The sequence below is a fragment of the Canis lupus genome (assembly GCF_048164855.1).
Source record: "Canis lupus baileyi chromosome 5 unlocalized genomic scaffold, mCanLup2.hap1 SUPER_5_unloc_1, whole genome shotgun sequence".
NCBI classification, from domain to species: domain Eukaryota; kingdom Metazoa; phylum Chordata; class Mammalia; order Carnivora; family Canidae; genus Canis; species Canis lupus.
Window position 1 is genome coordinate 362,456 of NW_027326407.1, and position 13,177 is coordinate 375,632.

The 13,177-nt window shown below is 38.3% G+C and overlaps 2 protein-coding genes across 2 annotated transcripts in view; one reads left to right on the forward strand and one right to left on the reverse strand.

Moving 5' to 3' along the window:
• Nucleotides 1-414, forward strand: part of LOC140629396 (MAM and LDL-receptor class A domain-containing protein 1-like) — a 42,201-nt gene extending 41,787 nt beyond the window's left edge. Inside the window, exon 7 of the mRNA XM_072818839.1 lies at nt 292-414. The gene's annotated coding sequence lies outside the window, so the exon portion shown is untranslated. The remainder of the gene's footprint in view (nt 1-291) is intronic.
• LOC140629395 (ankyrin repeat domain-containing protein 26-like) overlaps nt 1-13,177 on the reverse strand; it is a 76,985-nt gene that overhangs the window by 3,576 nt on the left and 60,232 nt on the right. The gene's annotated exons all lie outside the window — the stretch shown is intronic.

Here is a 13,177-nt window from a genome sequence, read left to right on the forward strand (position 1 = left end):
ATAAATAACTCCTTCACCCACGCTATAGCTCACTTATATGTAAAGTTCCCGGCATGTGTTGATGCTTTCTGCAATTTCTACACAAATTGCCACTTTACAAAATGGTATTGGATTATTGCTATATTCTTGGCATCAACTGTCATTAGTCTAAGCACATTCATTGAACACTTAAAGCTTTTCTTAAATAATGCAAAGACAGTTTACCACTTGTGAGAATCGCAGAACCCGTGTTTTATTTATTTATTTAGTATTATTTATTTGTTTGTTTGTTTATTATTTATTTTCCTTCAGAGATACCAGTAGCCATCACAACTGAGGAGGCAAGATACTCATGTCGGAAATGGTTTTTATATCATGTCTACTCTGTTGGAGCCATAGTGCTTTCCATTTAAATGATCAAGTTAAGGTAGGAGGTAACTAATTTAAAACACTCTCTAAATCAGAAGCCAGCTGTGTCCCATTTGCCAAGTAACAAACAAATTTTGTACAAATCCAAGAGCAACAAACTCATCAAAGGGCATGGACTCTTACAGATTCACGGGATTCATGGCACAGACTGGAGAGGCACTGATTTAAGACAAGTTCTTGGTTTCTAGGATAGAGACAACATCTCAGACATACCATCCATAAATAGAGAAGTGATGGTACCGAAACGAGGTTCAGTTGGGTAGAGACAGAGATTCTCTTCTGGTTTGCTCTTGATCTATCCAGTCAAAGAATAACTGGGTCCTCTCTTTGGCTGATTTATTTTTTAAATGACAAAGACTTAGTCAAAAGCAAAAGGAAAGAACAATAGAGAGAGAGGCATCATCATCATCATCATCATCACCATCATCATCACCATCATCATCATATGCTATCTTTGAAAGCAAGTATACTATTCTTACATTCATGATCATGAATAAATTAAAACAAACAAAACTGCCACTCGGTATTTGTTGCCCTCTTTATTCAAATTTGTGAAATCTCTTCAACACAGCAGTTACCAAACAGATATTAAAGGTAAATGTTGTTGTTGTTGTTGTTGTTTTTAGAAGACAAGATGGTAGATCACAAACTCCAACAGTAAAGTAGTAGTCTTTTGTCCTACTGGACATACCCATGGTTTAGGAACATACCCGAGACAAACTAGGAGAAAGAGACCACTAGTGATTCAAGCATTTGTGGTCCAAATTTAAACTATAATTAAATGTAAAATTTTAATGTAGATAAAAACAATGAAAATTGGCCTTGCTTCTGAGCAAAATTATAATGGACTATATTTTAAGACAGTCAACCAAATGGAGAAGAATAATTTAAAACAATGAACATTATTAACTTCAACGAAGTTTTACTGAGCATCTTGTATGTGCCTAAATAACCAAGAATAGCAATATAAAAACCATCACCCTTGTCCTCAAGTAGACTTAACATCTCCATATCTATTAAACATCAGTCATTCATAAATGACCTAAATGCCTTTCCTCTTATCTAAATACTAAATTTTAATAATTGTTATTAAATAACTTTAAGTTGACCCAATTTTTTAAATACATATTTTATTATAAATTTAAACAATGATATACTTGAAAACTTATGTTTATTTTGTTTTATTATCTTTTTAAAAATACTTATTTATTCTCTTGTTTTTTATATACTTAATACTGTGGTAGTCACATATGTTTCTCCTTTACCACTAGGATTACCAAGAGTCACATTTCTCCTCTTCATTGAAATTAGGCATGACAATGTGACTTGCTATGGCCAATAAAAATATGAAGCAAAAGTGATGCATGTAGAATCTTTTAACTGTTGCTGTTTGATTCACTGGTCCACTCTTCCCTGATGGAAGCATGTGCTTAGATGGAGGAAGCATATTGGAAGGCTTAGAATAGCTGCTTCAAATAGTCACCTGAACCAGCCACTGACTTGTCACGAGCAAGAAATAAACTTTTGTTGAAATTATGCTAATGAGATTTAGTGACTTACCACAGCATCACTTAGCCTACCCTGACTAATATGATATTACTTGTAGTGTGATTTTATGCTTATTGATTTCTTTCTTTGAGAGTCTCTCCCACTAATATCCAAGCTAAAAGGGCAAGGAATTTATCTATCGTCTTCACTGTTAAATCTCCAGCACCCAGAACAATCCTTGGGATTTAATAGACATTTAATAAATATTTGTTAGATAAATGAGTAAAATATTAATTTAAAATCATCTAATTTATCTATCAGTGGTTAAAATGCAATACTTCATGAAATAGAAGGGAAATGAGGCTTATACTTAAAATGGAAAAAATGTTTAAGTCTTCTAGGAGGAAAATTGCTACGAGTGGAACTACTAAATGTTCAGAGACAGGGAAGGTTTTTCTGTACTGATCATATAGATGGCCTTTCATATACTAGATGCTGTACTAGAATTTCAGAAATGTTTCCCCAGTTAGAACTTAACAAGTTACTGGAAAATGGGTATGATTCTCCCTACTTTTTAGTTGAGCAAATTAAGAAGGAAAGGGTTTAGCTATCCAAACCAAATTAATACAGTTGTAACGTGGTAGGGGAATATTCCTAAGTCACATCTGCATAAAGCCCAAACCCAGATTTTTTTCTCAGCATCACTTGATGGAGATCTTAAATGTTTTATTCCAAAACTAGATTAAGATAATCTTTGTGTTTACAACAGAAAACTCACAGTATACATAAAAGTCCTAAATAAGTCAGTGTGTTTTCATAGAAACAGATGGTACTGAACAGAGAAAAAACTGGAAAGAAAGAACATGGCCTTCTATCAAATAGTATAAACACTATTTGGACCACAGATGTGATGGTTAATTGTATGTGTCAACTTGGCTAGGCTATAGTGCCCAGTCATTTGGTCAAATACCAGTCTAGATGTTGCTGTGAGGTATTTTTCGATGTGGTTTACATTTACATGAGTAGACTCTGAGTAAAGCACCTTATTCTTCACAATGGGACTGAACTTCATCCAAAAACGTAAAGGCTTTAAGAATGAAGACTGAGATCCTTTTAGAAGGAAGAAATTCTGTCTCCAGACTGCCTTTGGCTTCTAGATTCGACGTCAGCTCTTCCTGAGTCTTCAGCCTGACAACCTGACCTGAAGTTTGGGGATCCACTCCCACCCCCCAGAATCACATGAGCCAATTCCTTTAAGATTCTCTTTGCATACAAACACATCTTACAGGTTATGTTTTTCTGGAAAACCCAGACAAATACACTAGGTTAATAAAATGAAATAAATGACAGCAATGAAGGTCAGTGATATAGGCACTCTTACACATTCCTAGTAAATATCTATAATGGTTCTAATAGAGCTTAACAAAATGTATAGCCTTAAAACTTTTCATCCTTGTCAGTCCCAGTAATTTCGGTTCTAGGAATCCAAACAGATCATCACTAGACATTTAGGAATAGGTAATTGGAGAACTCTGAGTATCCAACTCTAGTTTGGTTAAGTAAATCACAGTACAGAGTATGATTCAACCATTAAAATGATACTTAAGAAATACTTTAACATATGGGAAATGCTTAAGTCAAATAGCTAATGAAAAAATCAGAATACAGGGACACCTGAGTGGCTCAGCAGTTGAGCGCCTGTCTTTGACTCAGGGGGTGATCCTGTGGTCCTGGGATCAAGTCCCACATAGGGCTTCCTGCATGGAGCCTGCTTCTCCCTCTGCCTATGTCTCTCTCTCTATCTCTCATGAATAAATACATAAAATATTTTTTAAAAAAGAAAAAATCAGAATACAACCTTGTATATACAGTAGGTTTCCAACTATGAACTAACAACACATAGACAAGACAATAGAACAACTACATCGAAGTAACAATAGTGGAAATGTTTCCTCTATGATAGTGTTATTGGTGATTTTACTTTTTTTCCTTATCCCTCCAGAAATCCCAGCATTTTTCAAATTTGTCTTAAAATGAGCATATATTTCATTATTTATTTATTTTTTTATTTATTTATGATAGTCACACAGAAAGAGAGAGAGAGAGAGAGAGGCAGAGGGAGAAGCAGGCTCCATGCACCGGGAGCCCGATGCGGGACTCAATCCCGGATATCCAGGATCGCGCCCTGGGCCAAAGGCAGGCGCCAAACCACTGCGCCACCCAGGGATCCCTATTTCATTATTTAAAATGAATATTATTTTTAAAGAATTCTCTTAGGTAAGTATATTCTTAAGATTTTTGTTGTTGTTGTTGTTGTTAGCTGACAGGACATTTTAAAACACCCAGATATGACATTAAAATAAATTGTGTGTGCACTTGAAATAGCCATTTCCTTCTTACCTGAATCAAACATCACTTTAAGAAAAGTTTACCTTTCTTTAAAGACTGGGAGGATAAATTCTATAATTTAACAATGACAAAACTCTGATTTAAGGCCTATAACCAAATATCCTCATTTAAAGAAAGAAAAACAGCTACCAACGGCAAAGGACATATCTTTGCAGACACTACAGTAAACCTACATAAGTATCTAAAACATTAATTTTTTAAATATCCACTAATTCTGCCTTTGCATTTCTTTCTTTTTTTTTTTGCATTTCTTTCTCATAAGTTTATTTGTAAACATCAGTTTGCTTACAATATGCTGTAGAAACAGGGAATTTATTTCTTTCTTTCTTTCTTTCTTTCTTTCTTTCTTTCTTTCTTTCTTTCTTTCTTTCTTTTCTTTCTTTTCTTTCTTTTCTTTCTTTTCTTTCTTTCTTTCTTTCTTTCTTTCTTTCTTTCTTTCTTTCTTTCTTTCTTTTTGGGGGGGTGGCTATCACTGTCTCCTTGTATATTTCCGTGCAAAGAATTCCACTATTTGCAGACCACTGAGCCAACTTTGTCTTCATGTAGCTGGCAGATTCTTGTGGCCTTCTTACCAACACACCTTCCACCATGACTTTTGCCAGCAGTGAACCAGAGCTTTAGAAAACACCAACTAACAGCCTCAAAGTCAGGACAGATGAGTAGCTGCTTTGTCACATGAGAAACACATTTTCCTAAAAGGAATATCATTACTTTGTATTCACTATTCAGCTTCCAGCTGCCAAAAGCTAAGCAAGGTAGGTCAATATGACCACATTTGATTGGCTGGGCTGAGCCTTCTCTCTAGAAACATCTGCAGAAGTCCAGGCTAAAAGTTCACTACTAATTAGAATCACTATGCTGTACACCTAAAACTAACATAATATTGTATGTCAACTATATTTCAATTAAAAAATTTTAAAAAAGAAATTAAAAAAGAAGAATTACTGGATAAAATACAAGATATCCAGTTAAACTTGAATTTCAGACAAACGATGAATACATTTTTTAAAAAGATTTTTATTTATTTATTTATTTATTTATTTATTTATTTATTTATTCATGAGAGACACAGACAGAGAGAGAGAGGCAGAGACACAGGCAGAGGGAGAAGCAGGCTCCATGCAGGGAGCCCGATGTGAGACTCGATCCCGGGTCTCCAGGATCACACCCTGGGCCGAAGGCAGGTGCCAAACCGCTGAGCCACCCAGGGATCCCGATTAATACATTTTTAATACAAATTATGTCCCGCCCAAATATTGCACATGGCACTTCTCATGAAATATCTGGGCCATACTTTTAAAAAGCACTCAATGCTTATCTGAGACTTAAATGTACCTGGGTGTTACATACTTTTTATTTCCTAAAGCTAACAAACTTAATCCTAATTGATGCACTTAGAAGGTCTACAGGTCTTTTAGAGGATATAAGAATTGGTAGAAAGTTCAAACTTAATGACAACGGAAATGCTTAATATATTCAATCCTCTTTACACTCAAACCACGTAAACCAAAAATGTCCCCATTTTAAGTCTCTTAAGAAGAATCCATACACTGATCTCTGGGTTTTTTTTTTTTTTTTTATGATTGTAAACTTGTGTTTTTTTTTTTTTCCTTTTACACGAGGAAACATTTAAATTTTTTCTTAAGTTGTTATTCAACGCAATAAAGTACCTATCAAAAATGACAGATGCCTAGATCCTATCCCTGATATCAGAAAGTTGCAACCTAGAGAACCAGACAAAAGCACAAAATAATAGAGAAAAGGAGACCAAGGCAGTTCTCCTGTGTCCATGATCAGTGTGTACTGCGATCAAGAATAAGTGTCTAGCAACTGTATAGTAATTTGTCAGCAGAAGTTTATGTCTCTTGTCTCCAAGAAATAAAAGTTTGGACTTGTATTTTGAAAGTCTACACTTCATTTTTTCTAGTAATTTCTATCGCACATTACAGAGATATCAGCTGAGGTCAATTAGAAATAAACAAAAACCTGTCTTTCATGACAGTTTGAAAAGTGCTGATCTAGAAAATATTCAATTGTCTTATTTCCTTTCATTTCCATTTGCACATTTCTAGTGGTGGAGAAGTTGCATCGATGTGTTTTCTGATTGAGATACAAGGAATAATGAAACTCATATGAACTACAAAGGAAAAATGCAATTCTCTCAAATTTACTTTTGTCTTCCTAACTCACTTTTTAAAAATCTATCCCTTACCCTCTAACCTATGTCACCTTCCTGACCCCAAGGACAATATTTAAGAGTACCAAACCCAAAGCCAGGAGATGTGAGACTTGTTGCTTGGGACCCTGGATAGAATGATTCCCCAGCCAAAGCCTCTTGTGTAAAATGCAGGTTGTAATGAGGTCATCTAAGGTCGTTTCCTAACTCCAATAGTCCACGATGCCGGGATATGCTTGTTAAACTCCGATGACACCGCATCATTTTAGCTCCAGGGATACACTGGCTGGCCCCTGGGGTGGATGGCGAGCTTCAGGCCAATAGCACAAGCTTGACACGCTTCAGCCAGGGGCTTTATGTGACGCCCAGCCATTCCCAACAGCTGTAGGCTGGGAGGCCCCAAGTCCAAAAATAGCCCCACAAATTATGATTTCCCTTCTAGAGATGACATCTCTGTGAATGGCACTAAATCAAGGCCAAGCAGTTAGCCTGACACTCTAGCCAATGCCTCGAAATCAGCTCAATCCCTGGAAGTCTAGGTGTACCATCCATCCCACCCAGGGCTTTCAGTATTTGAATGTTGATGCTCATTCTGCAGTCAGGAAACATAATTATTCGTTTTTCTTTAAGGAAGTTTATGACCGAAGGTAATGGGGGGAACATAAATGTACTGACTGTTTACTGACACTCATAAATGCTATGAACACAGACATATAATTGTCTCCTGAAGATCTGCTCTTGTAGTGTAGAATCTTCATTTTTAGCAATTTAACTACTGAAAGTTTACCCACCTTGAGGAGAATTATTTAGTGGAAAATAAAACTTAGCGCCTATTTCATTCCCTGCTCCAACAACTTTCATCCTTTCAGAAAACTGGCTTTCCCATAAAATTTGCAGAAGGTAGCTTGTTATATAGGGCTAGTAAAACTAAGAGGTAATTAGTACAAACCAAACCTCTAAATAATAATGTCAAGTTTTAACATTTGCAGAGTTCTGGATCAACATTAACTAATAACTCCTCTCTCTGTTTTCCTCTGTGAGAAAAAAACTTTGTTATTCACAAATTATCAAGGTAGAAAACAAAACAAAGAAATTGGTTCTGGCTAATTAGAAAAAAAAAGAAGAAAGAGGAAGAAGAAGAAGAAGAAGAAGAAGAAGAAGAAGAAGAAGAAGAAGAAGAAGAAGAAGGAGAAGAAGAGAGAAAGAAAGAAGAAAGAAAGAAAGAAAGAAAGAAAGAAAGAAAGAAAGAAAGAAAGAAAGAAAGAAAGAAAGAAAGAAAGAAAAAAAAGGTAAGCAGCTCAGGTCAGAATTCAGCAAGTGCAAGCAAATGTTTACACCTGTTCAGAGTTAAGAACAATGGTCACTTATGACTAGGATGGACCATTAGGTCACACTGAGCTCATTTTTAGGAGACCGTCCAGGAAGGCTTGGCATTGAAGAATGGGAGAAACCAGTGTGAAATCCCTAGACTTTTGGATTACTGCTCTCCTACCTTAACTGCTGCAATGACAGGTACATATGTGTGTGCAGGGGAGGAGGGACAGAGATGCTGCAAGTAACTCAGTGTGTACATGGCCTGCCTGTAGCTCTCCCCCAACCCCCCAATGGGCAGCTGTGCTAAATTTGTCAGTTAACCTTGCCTTACCCCTTCCAGGAGTGGCCGTACTGTCAGGGTCCCCAGGATGTCACCTTGGCTAGCAAAGAGAGTTAAAAGTGAACCACTCCAACAAAGGAAAAAAATAACAATGCTGAATAAGACCCCTTACCAGCTCATCTCTTTTCCTTCCTCTCCAAATTCAGTAGGAAAGAGAATTGAGAGCTTGTCAGGATTAGCTGCATGGCATTAAACAGTCCCTCCCAGGGAAGGCACAGAGAAGAGACTCCCTGGTACCTTGCTTTGGGGAGTGGCCCATAGGAACCCAGTGTCAGCAAGTCTCCAAAAAAGCAGCATCTGGAAAAGGAGACATCTCGCCCAGAGATGCCTCTTTCTTCCTCCCCTCCCAGACCTTAGGCTGAAAACATTGAGTTCTCTTGGTCTATAAAGGAGGACATATTATTAAAAGGGCCATAGGGAAGCCCGTCTATTTCTCAATGTCCTAGAATGCCATCCAACCATCTGGGGTCAGATGCCCATTCTTCATCTCTCTCTGACTAGGGGGTGGGAGGCTCATGCCAATGCTTGGGTTCATTCTGATTTTAAGATTAAGACAGAGTTTTCTCTCCCCTCCTGAGAGAAAGGTACACAGGTGTCCAGAGAGAGGGAAACAGTCAGGGACCACTGTGCTAATGTGGACCTGTGGATCTGGTGGTTTTGACAATGGGAAACCAAAGGTGGTTCTGAAATGGGATCTGGTGTCCAGATCCAGCTTACTTATTTTTGCTGAAAACTTTAAAAATTAGTTTCCTGGTAAAGAAACAATGTTGTGTCAAGGTCCCTGGAAAAATCAAACAGTGTTATTCTGTAAGGTCTTAATGGGAGGATCTATCCATTTTGACCAGGGATAAATGTATTCGATTCAATATGTTTGGTTTGGGAAATCTCTTTTTGTCAAACCCAGGATAACCAATTGTCCATTATACCATGTCCTTGCTAAGAGAAGCTGATGTAGAAATATTTAACCACCCCATCCATAAACATTTCTTTCCTCCCAGAGCAGAAAAAGGCTGATCTTCTCAAGGCCTAATGTTATTTATTTTCCAGTGAAGGGATATGATTTTTATGCCAGGTACAGTTTTCCTTTAGCATTTTTAAGTGTCTGCTTTTTAAGTGACTCCTAGAACTGAGATCCTGACCACTTGCCCTTGTTAAATATCTGGTGATCCTTTTACCCAACAGATGGGAAGGGCCTCCTGATATGCCCCTGGCCTAATTTCAATTTGAGTAATTGCATTCTGTCGACTTGAAATTTCCCCACCAGTTTAATCTGCCTGGAATATGGTGCCTCCTTCTCGGTCCTGAACTGCCTGGCGTGCCGATGGAGGCTGGGGAACAGCTGGTGCATTCCACCCCAGAAGTGGATACATTTTAGTGGCAGGTGCAAAGGTTTTCTTCAGCTGAATACAAATTCTAACATAGGAATGAGCCTCTTGGATGCTTTTTATTTTTATTTTTCTCAATGAACATAACTTTCGCAGAACCAAAAATATAAAAGCATCCAAAGCATCAATATGAATGGAAAAGAAAATACATGCTCACTAAAACCAATCTATTGTGTGATCATTTTGCATTCCGTGAATCTTACAATGCTTCTAGATTTGAATGTTGACAATAAGGATAAATAATTCACATAAAGCAATCATTCCTTTTCTCAAAGAATTTTACACACAAATACATGTACACACGGGGGCACATGGGTATGTGCACACATCCTTCCATGCACGTATAGGGGTGTGTGTGTTTGGGTATACCAACTCTTACCTCCCTCTGGAGGGTCCTTTTTAGTTGGGAATAAAAACAGCTTTCCCCACAAAAATACCATGTTAGGCATTCTATGCATATCTTATTTGAGTAGGTAATACATTTAACTGTAAAGAGCTTATCTCCTGTAACAAACTGGAATCTTAGAAGGTATCCTATCCGTTTCTGTTTCCCTGGCACCTAGAACATAGTAGGTACTTAACTAATGGATTAAAATATAGACTACGTAGACAAACCTATTTAATCTTTAGCTCTAAGACCCAAAATGCAATTTAAGGACTGCAGGTCAAGGTATAGTTTTTTAAGGTACACCTTAAAACTCCAGGAACATTGGTGGCCCCAAAGTCACATCCCTTGGCTACCTGAGCTCTAGGAACAGTTACGTGCAAGCATAGGCTCACCTTGCAAACGACCAATACCATCTCTCAGAGGTGACTGCCAGAGATGCTGGTCTGCAGATTCAAGGCGAGTGCACCAAACCAACAGTAAACCAGTGGAAGATAGGGGCTAGTAGAGAAATGCTCCTGCCTTCCAGACTTCAGGCAGACAATCCTGGAAGTCCTTCCATACCTTCTCTGCATATCTCCATAAAACTGAATCCCACTGACCAACCTCAGTTTTTTTTTTCTTTTTCTGTAATCTTTTTCTCTGTGACCTTGATAACACACCATTGTATTGGACATTTCTCCTTCCCATCTTCCCACTCCCTTGCTCCTGCTTCAGGGAATCACCTCTCAAATGGACTATCTGCCCCCTTGCCTCAGGCTCTGAATTTGGGGGAACCCAGACTCTAATGACTTAGGACATCACCATGCTGACAGTCACACCAGCAGACTATCCACATATGAACACATAGAGTACCTATTCCCCCACCATTCATTTTCTTTCCCTATCATAGGACAGATAAGCCATACACCAAGACCACTCTGATATATATATAGGCTGACAGATTATATGCTATATTTATGCCAGGAAAAAGGAGGAGAACTAAGATTGTGCCTTGATGTATTCTAACCATATTAGTTTAGCTCTAAATATCTTACCTTACCAATGGCTCAAGAGGCATTCCCAGAGTCTCATAATTAGTAGGACAGTCCAGATTCTGCCTCATTTTAGCCTCTGCAGGTCATCATAAATTAGCTTAGAGGCCCCAAGCCTCTGTATGACTCAAGCTGACTTGAATCCTAATTTGTACTATGCAGCAACCTTAGCAATGCCACTTGCATGCTTAAGTCTTTTGCTCTCTTGGCCCTTGGAAAAAACATATTTGCAGTAGCACCTGTCTCTGCCATCCCTGTTTAGTGTAGATCATCAATGGGTAGTGTCCTAACCTAAGAATACAGCCTGATGAAGACTTGGGTCCACCATGTAATGACTATGCACGTCATGAAGCCAAGGACGGGCTGCCACAGAGGAGGGCCAAGCCATCTTTGAGTTGACTGCCTCATACTCACTGGAGGGCTACCCTGTTGGCCACACTAGATAGAGAAATGCAGGGAATTCTCAGCAGTTTTGAAGACACCGATGTTTAGACCTCTGGCTTCTTTAAGGGCAAATTGAGGCCAGTGCCTAATATAGTAGCCAGAGTGGGCCTAAGGTGAGCTGAGGGACCAGTCTTTCAGTTCATGGAAAGGACTGTAGTACCTTAAAAGTAGTATTAGAGAAGACCCATGAGGGATATGGTTCATCCTTTGATTTTCATAAAATTGATGATTTTTTATAAGACTGTAAAAGCTCTACTTTCTCACTATAAAATGCAAAATTGCATTAAAACAATTGTATAAAAATTACATTAAACATACATCTCTTGGGATCCCTGGGTGGCGCAGCAGTTTAGCGCCTGCCTTTGGCCCAGGGCACGATCCTGGAGACCCGGGATCGAATCCCACATCGGGCTCCCAGTTCATGGAGCCTGCTTCTCCCTCTGTCTGTGTCTCTGCCTCTCTCTCTGTGTGTGTGTGACTATCATAAATAAATAAAAATTAAAAAACATTAAAAATAAATAAATAAAAGCTGCACTTAAAAAAATACATCTCTGATCCTATCTGATCCTATCACACAGAGGTAACAGCTATTAATATTTGCTCTATTTGTTTCTAGTTTTTCCTTGAATAATGAATATATATTTCTCTCTTTCTCTGTGTTGTCCCTCTGTCCATATATGTGAGATCTAGAAAAAATATTGTATTTCTGTGCACTTCCTTCTTCTGACAACATACCATGAACATTTTCTTTGAACACAGCACTTAATGGGGGCATAATATATAATCATAATATTTTGTAATTCTCTGTTAGGGATGTATAAGGTTTTTTAATGTTTGTTATGTATAACCTTATATTTATATATATTTCATATATACATGTTTTGAAATCCCCCCCCTCAGTGTGGATTCTGGGATTCCTTTCTGCAACAAGGGCCAGATATCCATCAGTGGGCAGTGTCTGGGTCATCCACATGACCATGACAAGCCACCTTCTGTGTGTTGATATCTAGCCTCATGGTCACAAGATGACCACAGCAGTGTTGGCCACGTTATAATCGCCCACCTCAAGTGGTTTCTTCTTCCTCTGGTATCTTTTAAAAATGTAAGAAATCTTACTAAAGGCTCGTGCCCCCAACAGTCTGCTCCTCACAGTTCATTGGACAAAACGGGTCACGTGCAATTTCCCAACTCATTCACTGATGCAGATGGAAGGGTAATGATTGGTTTAGACTACGTAAGACACACCTCCCTCTGAGCCTAGGCAAAAGATCATTGGCTCCAAGCAAACAGCGGCATATGGCTGGAGAATGGAACATGTGCTGTGGACAAGAAGTGGAGTCCTCCTGAAAAGAAAGGGGGACTTAAAGAGGAACTATATTCAGGGAGGCAAGAAGCAATTGTCTCCAATATAAATTAAACTTGTTTCGTTATCTTCTCACCTACATTATCACGCTCTCTTCCCCGATAACATTGTCCTTCCTTAATTTACCAGCTAGACACTCCTTTTTAATCAAATGTGTGCTGGTTATCCATGAATCTCTAAAAAGTTAACTGAAAAATTAACATCATAATGATAATGAGTTTAAGGTCTTGCTCTCCTTGGGGGCATTTCTGTTCTAAAAGGCAGTTCTGAAAGATATAATCATCTTCACGATCTATAAGACCAAAGTAGTAATGGTAGTATGGCAGGCAAGAAAGGATTCAAGACCCACTGTGACCCTCCTACCTTGCTCACCTTGCTCACTCTGTTACACTCACACTGGCCTCCCTGCTGTCTCTCCAGGAAGCCAGGAT